Source organism: Gymnodraco acuticeps, unplaced genomic scaffold, assembly GCF_902827175.1.
Source record: "Gymnodraco acuticeps unplaced genomic scaffold, fGymAcu1.1, whole genome shotgun sequence".
NCBI lineage: Eukaryota > Metazoa > Chordata > Actinopteri > Perciformes > Bathydraconidae > Gymnodraco > Gymnodraco acuticeps.
Window position 1 is genome coordinate 1 of NW_022990590.1, and position 14,529 is coordinate 14,529.

Genomic DNA, 14,529 nt, shown 5'->3' on the forward strand with positions numbered 1-14,529 from the left:
CCTCAGCTATAAACCATTCAACTATTAAATTATTCAGCTATTTCAGGACATTGAATATACATTTTTATTGTTTATACCTTTTTAAAACCTTTTCTTTGAAATATTAAGCTTCTTCACTATTTTTCCTACTCTTCCAGTTTATCATTTCACTTTCAAGTTTTCAACAGTCATTGCAATGCATTTGAGCTGTAACAAGTTTGATTCAAATAATTTCACTTTTCTGCATTTCTCCGCTAAGTTCAGCAACACACTTACTTGGTGTTTGTAACTAAAAGCAGCTACCATTCAGCTAATAACATATTCAGCTTTTTCAGCTAAATTCAGCCACAAATGTTCACAGTTTAAAGCATTCGCACGCATTTTCTGCAAGAAATGCATTTTCTAGTTTCAGCCAATACTTTGGCTCTCCATAACTTCAGCCTAGTTTCAGCTACAGAAACTTCAAATATTAAACTATTCAGCCTTTTCAGGAATCGATGGGAAACCTTCAACTTTTTAAACGCTTCGCTTCGGGCCGAACCACTCCCCTTAGCTGTGATATACTGAGCATATACCACGGCCTGTCGTGAGCTATTGCTTAATTATATTGTACTGTATATTGTTGTTTTGTTGGTAACAGTACACCACATGTCTTTAAAATTAATATTTGCATGAGATATGTTTTACTTATTAACACGTAAACAGGGTTTATTCTTGCATTTCCGCCTTTTCTTGGTAGTTTACACTGCTGGGATTTAAACCTGGACACTGCTTATTGAGTACGTTGATCACTAAACCAGCAAAGGCAACAGGATGAAGACACACTTAACGGGACAACTCTTTTAGTTGTCAGAATAAAAGCACATATACACAGGATGGGAACGATTAATCGAATATTCGAAATTATTCAGGTATTCGAATATGAGTTATGAATATTTTTATTGTAATTTTTTTTTTTTGGGAGGGGTGCCTAAGTTGTTTACATATTATCAAATGGAATAATTAAATGTATACGACAGTGCCATAGCTAAATGTGTTAGGTCTAAAGGTGTGTTTTGCTCCGCTCACCGGTCCCTCACAGCAGGCAGAGCTGCAGGTGCTGATCTCTCTCTCGCATCCGGTTATACTTCACTCGCGTTTATGTCCAAATCCATCAGATCTAGCTAGTTCTAGCTAATGATATGGCTGCTGCCCCTCCCTACACGCAGATCACGCAGACTCAAACCTCATCTTATGCCAACATTCCAGCTGAGAGGGTCTTATCTACAGCTGGCCTGATTGTGAATCGCACCCGCCTCTCCCCTGAGCATGTAGACATGCTCATATTCTTAAACAAGAATGAGTATTGAATGGCTGCATTCTGTGCATAGGCCCTGTTATAGGTTGTTGATCTCTGTTGTAATAGGGTTACGTTACCCTAACCCGTTATGTTGTTCGTGTGTGATCCCTCTTTCATTTAAAAACCAAGTTATGTTTTAAGCATGAAAGCTGTAGGCCTATAGCTGTCAACTGTTGAAACTGTGATCACCAGTTCAATACATTTGACAAATTTGACTTGGTTTCTATACTTATTTGAACATGTATTTATTTATTTTTCAAAATGAAATCTTTTTTTTTTTTTTTTTTTTTTTTTCTAGGATATGTAGCTACATTTTGGTTAATCGGTTAACCGTTTTTTTGGGGGTCGAATATTCATTTGCTTTCAAATTCCCATCCCTAATACACACACACACAAAGTTTTTCAGTTTTTAATAGGCTTCTGTGTATAATTCATATATCTCAAATAAAATATGCATTTATTTACCAGTAGAAATAGAGTGGTTTGATTGTGTGTGTCTACAAAATATTGTAGAAAGAGAGAGCAAACATGGGAGGATTGGTACATTTATGTCCTTTCAGTTTCCTTGTATTTCATACTGACCTTTTAGAAGGTTGAGATTAACCATTAAGATGACATAAACATGAAGTCATCACTAACCCAGACATTAGTTGTCTAACTTGAACCTAAGGCGGTGTTTACACGAAAACGAAACGGGTTGTATCTGCTACTTTTCTCTCGTGTATAGCCCGTTCGTTCACACGAGGCCGTAACAGAACCACTGCTTTTGGTGTATTTTGTGGCAGAAGAACAGCGCCACTTACACGCCCAGCATATGTACTACAGCGTTTCCAGCGGGTCGAGCGGTCTTGTGTGAACGGACACGTTAACTGAGCCGAATGCGTGTGAACGGAAGACTTTTTTGAAAACGAATTAGGTGCGTAAACGCAAACGTTCCCGTGTAAATGGGGTCTAAGGCTGGAGACAGACAAGGACAATAACGCAAACGGACCGAAATCGATATCAAAAAAGTATTCCGTCCACACGCAATAGGCACCAGAAACGTGTCCGTTCACACGAGACCGCTCGAAAGCGCTGGAGACGCTGTAGTACATATGCCGGGCCTGTAAGTGGCGCTGTAGTCCTGCCACAAAAGCAGTGAAGAAGACTTCCCGTGCATGGTTTCCATGGTTGCCCTTCTGTTTATTCTCCGCTGTGGACGCTCTGGCTCTTTTTCACCCTCTCCGAGGCCATTATTGCCAATATAGCCTAACTGATATACATTTTTTTAAATGAAATTGCTACTCTATGACTTTTTTATTTTGGCTATTTGTATACTTGAAAACCTTTATTTTCTGTTATTGTGAACTTCACCAAAATGATATATTCTTTTCATATGTAAATTGGTTCCGCCTTTGTTTGTTTATGCATAGCTTTTATTTTGTACCCGGGGGGTGTATTTCGCTGTATCACGTCCGAGTCCAGCTTCAGTTAGCTGAATGCTCCATGCAGGTCAGTCATTGTCACGATCTTGGTGTTATGTCACGGTTTTAGTTTTGTCTGTCTGGTAATGGGTTTTGTTTTGCTGTCCTCTTCTCCCTGTCTCTTGTTTTCCTTCCTGTGTTTTTCCTCCTTTGTCTGATTGTCTCATTGTGTTTACCTGTTGCCCTTGTGTTTCTGCCTCCCTTACCCAGCTGTGTCTCGTCCCGTGATTACCCCTCTCTGTATTTAGTCTTGTCTTCCCCTGTGTGCCTTGTCGGTTCATTGTTTTTCCTGTCTCCCTCCATGTTGGTCACGATCGTTTTTGGTATTGTATCTTCCTCGTGTTACCTATGTGTTTCATGCCATGTTATTTATGTTCATCAGCTTTTTTTAATAAAGCTAGCTTTTGTTTTGAAACCCGCTTCCCTTTTAATCTGCATTTGGGTCCTACCTTTTGCCGAACCTTAACAGTCATGTTTTAATTTGCCCTCCATCAGTTCTGGTATCTTTTTCTAGTTAGCCCTAAAGTAATATATTATTTTATTTCGTAATGGTAATGTTAGTGAACCCTCCGGTTTAGCTTCTTTGTGTAAATAACTTGTAGTTCTGATGTTAAAACCGAACTTTTCAGGAATAGTAGCTAGGGGAGTGATTTGTAAAATATGCATAAAGTAAATCTGTTTCATATGGGTGTTGAGAGATGTATCCATAGATTTAGTCCCTAATGTTGCTCTCAAAGTGCACTAGATTGATGCATTTAACTTCAACATTTAAAAAAATCTTCCCGGGGGAGCATGCCCCCGGACCCCCTAGAGGAGGTTAGGTCCACCACCTGTCCACACTCCCCGTCAAATTGTCCCACCCACATTGAGGATGCTTCTACGGCCATGCCTGAGACACAGTTTCGTGAATATTGTTGTTTTTGGCCCCCACGGGCGGGGGCATGGGGTTTAACAGGTTTTTAAAGTAACCCATGTGTTAGTGAATTTTTATATTTTTTTCTTTAGAATGGCAGGAAATTACAAGCGGTAACTTAACGTCACAGCAGGCATAACAACAGCCGGGGTTTCTTGTGAGTGTTTCCCCAGGAAACAAACACAATACACACAAACACAGATTATTTTGCGGTATTTGGCTGCCGAACGAAATCATGTACCCAGCTCGCGACGTAACTAGGAGTCTACTACAAGTACTGATACCGTTTTTTTAAATTAATTACGTTGTTTATAAATTAATCTGAGGGCCGCCATTTGCCCATCCCTGATCTACATTGTTCCCTATATGTTTTATATTTAGCTTTTTGTTCCACATCTGTTTCTGCTTTGCTGCACCTCTGATGTAGATTTAAATTACCAGACCAGTTGTTTTTTGTTTACTTTTCATGATTACATCCCATTGTAAACACTTGGGATGAACGCGGCTTATTTCCCCTGTAGATTTTATTGTTACCGTGGTAACAAATGCTGCTTAATTATAATTGAAGAAACATGTGAGGCGAATGTCTCAGGAAGCTATAGACATTGCTGCTTTCATTATAAGGACCTCTCTGTTAACATTTAGAGGCACTTATGGTTGTGTGTGTGTGTGCACATACATTATGGGAGACACGAGGAGACTGATGCTTCTCTCTATGTCTGCCACCCTCACTGTTAATGCTGATTGAGACAATTTCGATCTCGTCTTGTCCTCTCACTCCCTCTGCCTTTCTCTGTCAGCGCAAAGTAAAACCTGGCCTCAGCTATAACTCTGTGCTACATTCAATCACACATTCATTATTTCTTTTTCCACACGGATCGGAGACATTATCGTCACACTCTGATCAAGTTATATTAAACGTCCCTCTGATCTTTGTAAGAAAATAACTATTCTGTATTTGGGACGTGGCCTGCTTGCCTCACATTCTTATTCTGTTGAAGAAGAAGGCTTCTTGCTTCAACAGCGGAGCAAAAAGCCAATGCTTTCACATATTGTGCTATCCAAACACATACTTTTGTAGCTGTGATTTAGTATTTTACATCACTGACATATGCTGATCATAATCATGAAAATAGGATTATTTATAGAGGTTAAAATCTAGTGAACAGCCAGATCTAAAGAAGCTAGGACAATATTCTGGCATCACGTCACTCATCGTACAGTCGAGTAATGATGTGAATCACACAGAGAGATCCCTGAGTCATGCTTTTCTTTCCTAAAACACATGGATCCAGTTGGGTCTAAGGAGCAGCGCAGCCTCTTTACAAAAGCTTTCTAATATACATGAAACCAAAAATGATATCTTCCTTGTCGTCAGACTTGAAATGCATTGTTCAGTTTCTGCAGATTTCTGTTGGCACATTTCACCGTCTATGTTCTGTTGACTGCTAAAGGACAACATATTTTATTTTATCGCCAGGCCTAGTATGTGTAAGTTAAACCCAATTTTTACACCTTTAAACCATCACTACCAGCTTGTAATGTTCACACAAGCATGGTGGAGTCATAGATTCTTATTTTTGCCAATTTCTCATCCCACTACCCGCATGTTAGAACAGAAACCAAGATTGTGTGTTTGTTGTTTGGTTTTTCTTGGTATTAGCTTATCTGGCTTTGGTCTTCTTCATCCATCTGCTTCAACATGTGAAGAGTTATTTGTTCTGATGGACTGCTCCACGTCATGTTTTCTACTAAGAGGGTTTGTTTACAGACATGTTCCCCCATCTGTTGGGTGGAGAACATCTTGCCATACTAACTATGGTTTTTCGGCCTCTTTTCATGTTCAATGGTGAAAACCAGGTTTCGTAGAGTGCCAATTGTTCTCAATTGTGCGTGACTTCAACAGTTCTTTTTTTTTTACTTTAATATATTGTACAAACCTGTGACATATTGAAGGAGAAACCAGAATGATGCTTCCATATAAAGCACACAGGGGGACTGGTTTGAGTGTAAAGGCCCTGACACACCAGGCCGATTTCGGCTGTTTTCGTAAGTCGGGAGACGAAGCGTGTCCTGTCGCCCAAACTCAATTTGGTGTGTCCCGCACCGTCGACCGTGACACGCCTTATTTGGACTGCCTGTCCCCATGCATCTGGTCTGGTCTGGCAGTCGGACCAAACAATCACTCTGATTGGCTGTTCAGCTAGCGAATCAGTGCATGAGAAGCGAAACGGAAGTGAGGGACGTAAACAAACGATTTAAGAAGGCACACACAGACTGATATTCATTTTCATCTCATCATGGCGATCTGGAATGACGCAAACGAAGACCTGCTCATCACCTTGATCCAGGAGAGGCCAGCTCTGTACAACATCACAGAGAAAAGGTACGCGAACCGAGTAGTGAAAACCGGACTCTGGCGAGAGATTGAAACGCAACTTGGTTTCTCGGGTAAGATTATCTTTTTCATCAATGGAGCTCTTTAGCAAATATTGTTGGCTTTTTATTGTTTGCCATTGTTTATTTATTTGTACAGTGACGTTAACGTTAAATGTAATTTGTTATTTCAACCTTGTTATCTTGTTACTAGCTGTTGCTAGCTGTGCAGTTTGGCACTGCATATAGATATGAATTGGACATGCTAACTAGCCACAATGCTTACATCGTTTATTTGTGTGCTTCAGAGAAAGAGCTGAGGAAGAAGTGGGATTCTCTGCGAACCCAGTACACCCGGTACAGGAGACTTGCCCCTTCGGGTAGTTGTGGAGCACCAAAGACGGGCAGACAGCAGTGGATCATAACCAGGCTGCAGTTTGCACACACTATTTGTTGTTGTTTATATCACGTAGTCTGTTCTTCTTCTCTGTCTTCCGGTTGTTGCCTATTTTTAATGACGAATACACACTACCGCCGCCTGCTGGTAAGGAGAGTTATTGCCACTCACGCACTGAAGTCTTTGCGGTGTGTTCCCGTGCGACACATGGCCAAGACGCAGGAGAACACCGCGACGCAACAGCCGACGTCGACGAGTCCTCTGGTGACTGCTTGGTGTGTCAGGGCCTTAACAATTAAATGAATCATCAGATCTCAACCCAATGAAATGCCTCTAGACCAGGGATGGGCAACTTTGATGGTGGTGGGGGCCACATCATTGATGTACTGGCCACCAGGGGGCCGCAGATTCACTTGGAACACACACACACACAAATTCCATGTGTTGTATGTAATTATTAACAAATATACTAAGTCTGACATCTTCATTGACATTTTACAATCAAAGGGAACATCCCCCAAAAATGGGAACATCCTCTAATAAGCTCACTAAACAAATATCAGTTCACAGACATTTTATTTCATTTTTACAAGTGGCATGTTTGTATTGAACAGGTTATTAAACAGTGGAATACAACTATTTTTAAACTATTGGAAAGCACGGAAAATGTGTGTGCATTGAGATTAACCATTAGATGACATACACATGAAGTCATGAACACTAACCCAGACATTAGTTGTCTAACTTGAACCTAAAACACTTGTAGCCTGTCTCTGCATTCCCCTTATTCCACAATAAGGGGAATGTCAACACAGACACCTGTCAGCCTGCTGTTCCTCAGCACCACTCCCCCTCCCTCCCGCTGAAATTATGAATGAAAAGCGAAGTAATCATAGATAACACGGCAGGGTCCGTGACAGTTTGTTTTCATCTGATTTCAAATAGACAAAGTCTTGGTTTTAAGAATATTAAAATTGTTTCGCCAAATTCAGATGATAAAAACAACTTCTAAGCTTGTAAATGCATAATTACAAGAGGCAACTTAACGTCACAGCAGGCATAACAACAGCCGGTGTTTCTTGTGAGGGTTTCCCCGGGAAACAAACACAATACACACAAATGCGTCACAGATTATTTTGCGGTATTTGAAATCATCTACGCAGCTCGCGACGTAACTAGGAGTCTAGTGGACGGTATCAGTACTACAAGTAATTACGTTGTTTATAAATTAATCTGAGGGCCGCAAAAAGAGGAGGTGGGGGCCGCATGCGGCCCGCGGGCCGCCATTTGCCCATCCCTGCTCTAGACAGATGGCTCCATCATCCACTGTGATCAGGGAATATTTCCTCCAAGAATGGTGTTTCAGAGACTTGAACGATCTTATAGCTAGCCTCAAAGCAACTTTGGTCGAATTTTTGTTTAATATTTGAAACATGACACATTCAAAGTCATTTAATCCATCATACCTTTTTTACATAGTTGAAAAGTGAATACACTATTTAACCAACACAGTGGCAAGTGATATACTTTAAAAGCCAACTAATGAATGATAAATAGCCACTAACCTTTGTAACTTCAGAATAACTTGGTCACAGAGACAACTCATTTAAAGACTTTTATGCACTAAGCAGGATTTAGCTAAATTTGAATCAGAAGATAATCACTGTTGCGGAGCTGTTTGGTGACTGTCAATAACATCTGATCAAACTACGCCCAAACAGTCCTGATGATACCAATTAATGTGTAATTACTCATCGAGCAGACATGGAGTGATGAAGCATCCATTTTGAGTCAATCTTCTGTCCAAGTTTGTCTAAGACTGTTCCCTCTTCTGCAGTCAGAGGTGTTGATGCTGCATCAATGACAAAAAAGAGAGACGGAGAAGTTTATTCCCTCAGGCCCTCCGTGTCTTTCTTTCATCTTTCACTTATTTCAGAATATTGATCAGCACAGCTATAACTTTAACCATTTGTGTCCAACTAGTCCTTTTAACTTCAATCATATAAAAGAGCACTTTGAAAATGTGTGTGTGTGTCTCTGCTATTGCCAATCAATAACACAGCTTTTAAACAAGATAGATGACTGATGAGCCAATTAAGCCGGTCAAAGCCAGAATAGAGGAGGGAGTAATAGCTGGAGAGGAAAGGCCAGAAACATCTGGTAAAACAGAGAGACGGGGGGGGGCAATAGGACGAGAGGAACGAGAAGAACAGCAAGGGAGCCAGATGGGAAAACGATAGAGGGAGGGATAACAATTAAAGAGAGAAAGAAGAAGAGAGAAGCAGCAGGAGAAGGGTAAGTGCCCTGAGGTCGCTCCTTTCACCAGCACTGATTTAATTGGCTCGTTAAGAAGGATGTGGGATGCTTCCTCTTGATTGGTTGAGTAGGCAGATGATGCTTGCAGAGACAGGAAATACAGGAGGGGGCGTTTTAACACACGGACACACAAGGAGTAACACAGATGGGCACACACACACACACACACACACACACAGTTGTGCTTGAGCATAATAGAGATACAGAATATTTGTTCTAACACACACAGGCCACATTTAAATCCATATGTGTACGGGTGTGTGAAATATTATAGTAATACACACTTTTAATAGGATGCATGAAAAGGCACTAAATTATACAGACATTTTATTTTTAACTCTCAATCACATTTACACCAACACACACACTCTGATTAGATCATTCATGCATGCATTGTTGTTTATTAATGAGGACAGAGACCAAACATCTTCCCGCAGCGACTAGTACATCAGCTGAGAGTGTGTGTTTGTGTGTGTGCTGCACTCCACAGTCTGTAGCATATTGTGTGTAGTGAGGACATGCAGACATAAAGGTGTGTGTGTGTGTGTGTGTGTGAGAGAGAGAGAGAAAAAGCTTTTAGTTTGCTGACTCTTAAGAGCCCGACAGGTCCCGCTCGGACACCACAAACACACAAAGCAGAAAACACACAGTGTTTTAGTTGTGTGACCTCTCTGTCAATCTACCCACGCTCGCCTTCTCTCCACCCATTAATGCATCCATCCACAAACCTCCAGAATGTCTTAATTTCCCATGAGTCTCTCTTCCGGTCTCTGCTCCTCCTGTCCTTTTATCGCTTAAAAACATTACAACATCTGATCAAAGCAGATTACTTGCAATTTTTCTCTGCGCTCATTTTATATTTGTACTCATGTTTTCTGAATTCAAACTGGAATTTGTTTAAACAATCTTCTGAGAGAAATGCTTAAATGTGTAGACGGTACCTCATTGTATCCAAACATTTATGTCTAGCTCAAAAATCCTAAAAAAAAAAAGGTTGTTGGATGATCAAAATGTGTTTTATGTGTTTATAATAAGAAAGCCAATGAGAATGTGCAGACTCATACATCTGTGGTCCCCTCTGGATCGGCTGAAAGGCCTCGTAGTTTGTGAGCCTCTCCATTTACTCATCCATGATCTGCTCTCTAAATAAGCTTTCTCTTATATAGAATATGCCTGCATTGAGATATGATCTCAGTTTACAAATTAGGTATGAAGAGCTTGCAGACTCTTTGCGCCCTAGGCCAAGAACCAAATACTGCTGTTTCGGAAGTACATATATTTTTTAGGTTTCTGCGTAAAGAATTTTGTGAAGATTTTTACTGAATCAAGTGACCTTTCAACCAGGAATAGTTAGACATTTTAAGCCAAGAAATAGTTCAGTACCAGAAATGAACTTCTGTAAAGCAGAACATATCGATTTTTAGACCATATAAACAAACAATATACAACATGTTTTCTTTCAAACTTTAGAGGTACTGGTAGGCACATTGTGTTCCAGAAAAGGCTAGGCTAGCTGTTTCCCCCTGGTCATCTCAAGTCACAATTTACGTAATGTCAAATTTGCCTTTGAGAATAAGCCTGAACGAGGCATCCTGAAGGGTTTAAGACACATACCATAGAACTGCAATGCTATCAAATAAGGCAAAATACCAAAAAAAATACTGTGCCCAGATAAAAGGGGCACTTCCACTGATTTAATATACAAAGTATATTATATAAGAACATTTTTGTCATCAAGAGTTGTCGTCTGCCTGTGCTAGAGAGTTGTATAATGTGTCATGTGAAGCTGGTGGAGCTATCAAGACTTCAAAAACAACAAGAATGATGTCATCAGGGTTTAGAAAACTTCACATTTGTAACCATGCGAGGAAGGTCTTACTTAAGATGCTATTGTATTGCATTATGGGAAATGTAGGATGTGGATTGTGGCTAAACTAATACTACAGACTAAGATTCAGGACATCTTCTTCACATAGATTTTGATAATTCCTATCTATACATTATGGAAGTGCAAAACAAAAACCCCTTGAAACACTTATATAAGATATCCACATTGGAAAAGCAGGTGTAAATGGGTTTTCTTTGATTGATGATATCATTTGCCAAAACAAACACACAGCAACAGCATACAAGCAACCGAAAGCACTAATGTGAACAACAAATAACCGAGACGGCATTACTGTGACAGTTTTATCTTTTGTACCAATGTGAACTCATAAAGGTTCTCATTAACATGTATCTCTGCTCTCTCCACTCTCCATGTCTGAATAGCACTCACTGAAGAGCGTTTGCGATATTAACACCGTCTGCCTCTTTGCTCTCAGCTCATGTTGGAGCCAGTTTCTACTATCATGTCCTTGCAGAGAAGAGGAAGGAGGATACTAGTGGGAGACAACGAAGGGATTAGAGATGTTCAGTATAATAAGAAGGGTGAAAGCGTGTGTGTCCGTGACGGTTTGTTTTCATCTGATTTCAAATAAACTAAGTCTTGGTTTTTAGAATATTAAACTTATTTCGCCAAATTCAGATGATAAATACAACTTGTAATCTTGTAAAGGCATAATTACAGGCGGTAACTTAACGTCACAGCAGGCATAACAACAGCCGGTGTGTATTGGGTGGTACGCGGGTGACAAACGCGTCACAGATTATTTTTGCGGTATTTGGCTGCCGAACGAAATCATGTACGCAGCTCGCGACGTAACTAGGAGTCGTGTGTGTGTGTGTGTGTGTGTGTGTGTGTGTGTGTGTGTGTGTGTGTGTGTGTGTGTGTGTGTGTGTGTGTGTGTGTGTGTGTGTGTGTGTGTGTGTGTGTGTGTGTGTGTGTGTTGTGTGTGTGTGTGTGTGTGTGTGTGTGTGTGTGTGTGTGTGTGTGTGTGGTCATAACGGCAGTTCAAGTCCACAAAGTGTATAGGTAAGTTAAAAAGACTTCTGAACCCTGCTGCTCATCTCTGCTTGAGGCTCTAGGCAATATTATTCACTATGACATAATACCCCTGAATCTTTTACAGAACTTTCAGATGGTGCCATTTTTCAACACTGAACTGAAAAAGACACTGTTCAGGTCCCGCTTTGTATTTTTTTAAACTCCCTTTCAAGTACAATAATATTTGTGATTGCTCTGCTGAATCAATAGAGCGCTCTATTAACTCCAGTGTTTAATACCTTCTGTTAAATGATTTCAAAATGACGAAGGTCAGGAGTTCTGCACCATAAATCCCACCCCTCTGTTGTAAAGTTGTTAAAATACTGCAGATAAAATCAAAACAATGTAATGAGTGTGGACACTAAAAGGCTTTGAAGATAAAACAGGAAAGGTCAAAGCCTGCTTTAGAACTTGAAAGCTTGGATTTATATTTTTTCGCAGAATGCTATCTCGAATTACATCTTCCTTCCAGCATCTGGTTACTTCAAGTCGAAGGAGGCTCCAGGCAAACAGTTCCCTATAAATTATTACTTCAGTCTGCCGTGTATCCTTCTTTACTACTGAAGCTTTTTCAGAACCATTCCTCTTAAGACTGATGGCATATGTATGGAAGCAAGTGGCCTCTTCCCTGCCTTTATTTAGAACATAACAGAAAATATAAATATAGTACGCCACATCGTTTTTACTCCCCACCGGCAGAGCTTGGAAAAATAAAGGTCAATTGCGCTATATCAATTGTGTTGACCTTACCTGATCTGTCCATTATCACTGTGAAAGCAGCAGCCAATTGGATTAAGTCCATAATAACAGCTCTATGCTACTGTTTTGATTATTATTTTTTGCCTCCATTGAACGCCCAGCTGTTACAGGTTATATCATTTTCAAAAGCTCAATTTGTGCGTGTGTATACGTGTTAGTGAGTTTACTCTTCAGGCAGGGGTCCAGAGCACATCTCGGCTGCTATGGCAACTAGGCTGGCAGCCCCACTGCTGCCTCATGGCAAGAGCACAACACATGGATAGACGCACCAACACACGCACTGGAGATATCGCCACAGCACTGCTCCAGTGACACACACTGCAGGGAGACTCAGTTTTCTGCTTAATTACCCAGGATTCAATGCTAGGGAACAAGGAAAGACTGGGGTCAATATGACATAAAGATAACATGGCAGTGAGGCGATTTTAATAGCAACAACGGATGCATTCAGTCAGCTGAACCTGTGGTTAAGTATGGGAAGGAAGTGACCTTTGACACGAGAGACTAGCAGTGTAACAGTGATTGATAAAAGCACTACAAATAACTAACTCCTCAACAGAGTCTTATTTAATTTTCAATAAGTACTGCCAATTTGTAAGGCAGTTTCCTGTCAGTACAGTGTTGAAAGTAATAAGAAATCCGGTACGATAAAATAAACATTGACTGTTCCTTCCTTCCTTATCAGAAAATATGAATAATGGAGTGTTCATCGCTCGACAAACCAATATGTTTCTGTCTGGTTGACTCACTTCCATCACTTATTCAGCGCCGCTGATCCCAAAACCACGATGCGTTGATATTACCCGTGGCAGCTGTGCTAATGCAGTACACTCTCGTGGCAGCCATTCTCCTCTGCTAATATGCAAACCATTCAATGTACCTTCCAGATGTATCATAGTAATTAGTCTGTTTGTTTGCTGATTATTTCAGTTAACTGCCCACATCTCCTCTGTTGTTATTACTGGCAAAAACAACAAGGAAATAACACACAGGCGAAAGAAAAATGCAGACTAAATAAAACTGTTATTTCCGATGGGCTGAAAGAATGTATCAAAGATCAATCCTCTCTCAGCCTCCCATAACCAGAGCGGGCTCACCGGTGCCTAAGCTTTTCAAAGTCATTCCTTTCCATTGATGTGGATATCAATATGGGATCTGGGTAGACTCAGTGATGTTTCATTTTTATCTTCGGGCGCCTCTTTGTGTATGCATCTTTGTGCGAGCCACAATGACGTTTCATTCAATCTCTTACCTTTCTTCACTATCAATTTCAAAACTCATCATCAAACAATGATTTGAAGTATTTGGTTTTCTGTTCCTTTCGAACCAGAATCCAGACTGAAAGGTTATTTGTAGATTGTGATGCAGCCTGACTGTTTTTGGTATCTGACACCCTTGCCTCTGTGTGCAGCCATGGTGGCTTTCCCTGCTCAGTACACTACCTAGGTGTTCAAGACTGCGTAGAAGTCAAGTTGTTTTTTGGAGAGACATCCACCAGAAGAAAGACGACTAGAACTGCTTTTATCCTGGGTTTGTCAGATTGCAAACCAATCCTATAAAAAGACCAAAACCAACAATGTGTCAGGCAGTGTGTCGATATATATCATATCCTGTCTTTGGCTTTCAGCCACAAGCTCATCAGTGACCACTGAAGACATGGACACAAATATCGGTTTTATATTTAGCGAAACCAGAAGCTCGACTCTGGGGAAGACAATTTAAATCTGATGATTGACATTTGGTATCGATATAATGCTGCCTAGAGGATTGGTGGTTCCCTTATATTTGTCCAGTGCCCACATGTCAAAGCTTTAACTGATGCAGTGGGTTAAAATTAAAATGTCTCAACATTTGCTTGATGTATCTGGACCAATTCAAAACCCCCAGACAATCAATCCTAATGACTTTGTTTAACACGACTTTTCCTCCAATGGCACTGTGAGAGAATATTTTAATCCGATCTGTGTATTTAGAGGTTCTCAGTCTTTCTGTAAAACTGTTAATCACAAAGTAATGCTTTTCGTTAAACCACATATACTCCTGCCTGTAATGTGATCCTGA